The sequence below is a fragment of the Leuresthes tenuis genome, unplaced genomic scaffold (assembly GCF_036924035.1).
Source record: "Leuresthes tenuis unplaced genomic scaffold, fLeuTen1.0.hap1 SCAF_23, whole genome shotgun sequence".
NCBI classification, from domain to species: domain Eukaryota; kingdom Metazoa; phylum Chordata; class Actinopteri; order Atheriniformes; family Atherinopsidae; genus Leuresthes; species Leuresthes tenuis.
Genome location: NW_027325377.1, coordinates 11,407,018 through 11,409,420, shown reverse-complemented (window position 1 = coordinate 11,409,420; position 2,403 = coordinate 11,407,018). Strand labels below are relative to the sequence as shown.

Genomic DNA, 2,403 nt, shown 5'->3' with positions numbered 1-2,403 from the left:
CACCCGCAAAGGTAAAGCCTGCCAAAAATAGAAACAACTCATTAGTGCTGCTCTCCACAGAAATCTTTAGTAAAAGGCGAAAGACTTGTACGTTATGAAGAGAAACCAGAGTACGATTATCCGTCACTGCGGGAGCAGGGCATCAGGCTAGTTGGCATAGCCACCTTCCCCATGGTGAGCTTTGCTTGGTTGAGACGCTTGCTCCCCCCCCCCTTGCTCCTCGGCTGACCAAGTAGGAACAATCGGGCCCTATTCGATGGCTGCCTTGTCTTTTACTCTGTGCAAAAGACAAGGCAGCAACAAAAATACCACGAGAATCCCGTATTGAGGCTTTGTTCTGATCGCTCATTCGGTGTCGCGTTTCTTTCAAGCAATTCTCCCGGTTAGCCCACACTCGGCTCGCTTCCATAGCCGTGTTAAAGTCTACTTCGCATTCACTCTCTTTTCTCAGCAGACTCTTGGGATTTTATCTATAAAATGAATTCCTTCACTCAAACTATGTGAAAACTGCTTTGTCCTTAATATTTACCATGTCTAGAAAGATTTAAACAAAAAAAACAACGTTGTACTTTGCAGTAAAAGAAAGAGCAAATCTAAAGTTTCAGGAATCCGAGGATAAGCTTACTTTCATGAGTTCTTCACGATTTCGGATTTTGCTATAAAATGAATTCCTTCACTCAAACTAAATTAAAACTGCTAAACCGCTAATCTGTTACTTGCAAGGCAGATGTCAAATTCACCGAAATAGGATCTAAGGGTATTTGGCCAATCGAGCTGTAGCAGCTTCGGTAAAAGAGTATAAGTTGAAGAGTTTGTGAATAAAGGTGTGCGCACACATAGTGAGCTGTAGGAAAATAGGCAGGGAGCAATGCCGGCTGGGGTATAGGTTCTTGTATGTTGTCTGACTGTTTGATTTGAATGTGTTGTGTAAGTGTCCTGTTGAATGTTACATGTTTGGGCTTTGACACGCTTCACTGTGGTTGTTAACTGTGTGGTGTGTCCTGAAATGTTATATGTTTGGGCTGTGTGACATGCTTAATGCTTGTCAGTAGCTGCCCACTTATTCATATATAGCAACTGACAACATAAGAAGTCCGGACATACTTTGATAGTAGTTGTAGAAGTATCCTTATTGATAATAGATCACTAATTCATAGTGATAGAACAGTAGATGAACAGGTGCTTGCACATGTCTCACGAAAATAAAATGGGTGTATGATTGCTGACGGCAGAGCAATACTGCCAAACTTATGAGTTCTTGTGGCAAACTTGATTCAGTGTCTTGACGTGTATACGCTGTTTCGCTGACTTGATTGTCACAAGAAACAAAGTGTGTTTGATAAGATCCGACCATTTTATTACGGGAGGATCAGTATGTATGGATTCTGATGTGACTGATAAACCCATTCGTATCTTAAGCATAATCTAATACGTGAGACAACGCCCTGGCACACGATTAAAAAAAAAAAAGAGAGAGAGCGGTTTTGTGTCCCCACAGTCCATAATGTAGAAAAGAGAGAAAAAAGCCTTTCTGATTTGGTGTGTGTGCTCATAGTGCAGAGTGTAGAGAAAAGAAAGCCGTTTTGGTGTCACGGGTGTTGTGACTTACACACACACATTTCTAAATTGAGAAAGGAAATTATTTTAGAGGAAGCACTAGAGTTTAGATCCCACATTTGTTGATAGGCATTCATTTATTTCTTCACTTCTGATGAAGTTTCAACAATAAACAACAAACTTTGTATTATGAGATAGAACCAGACTCATTCTTCAGGAATCCGAAAATAAGCTCTATTTTATGAGTTATGCACGAATTCGGATTCTCCTATAAAACGAATTCATTAACTCAAACCAAGTTAAGACTGCTTTGTCCTTCATATTTATTCATGTCTAATCAAGTTTCAACGATAAACAATGTTGTACTTTGTAGAATGAGAAAGAACTTCTTCAGCAATAAGCATCTCTCGACATATGACGAAATACAGATTTTGCTATAAAATTAATTCCTTCTATCAGCCTGACTTAAAACTGTTTTTCCTCCATATTTATCCACTTCAAATCAAGTTTCAACAATTAAAAAAAATTTGTAGTTTGAGAAAGAACAACTTAATCTTCAGCAATCAGTATAAAAAGAGGTGCAAATGCCAACCATACATACCTAAAAGGTGGAGCGGAAGTATTCAGCTGCAAGTAGGTGTGAATGTTCGACCATAATTTGTAAAAAGCGGGTAAGAAAAGGTTCGAATGCCCGACTATATATTAACAAAAGCGGGAGGAGAGGTCTTCGGATGAGAGTGGGTGAGAATTTCCAACCATAATCTATAAAATACGGTGAAAAAAAATATGTGAATGCCTCATAGAACACTAAAAGCGGAAGTGTTCGGCTGCAAGAAGGTGTGAATG

The 2,403-nt window shown here is 39.2% G+C and overlaps 1 non-coding gene across 1 annotated transcript; it reads right to left on the bottom strand.

Annotated features, from left to right (window-relative positions):
* Positions 1-114, bottom strand: LOC140283504 (U5 spliceosomal RNA). The gene has a single exon (XR_011910103.1). It is a non-coding gene; the product is annotated as a U5 spliceosomal RNA (small nuclear RNA).
* Positions 115-2,403: the final 2,289 nt, after the last annotated feature.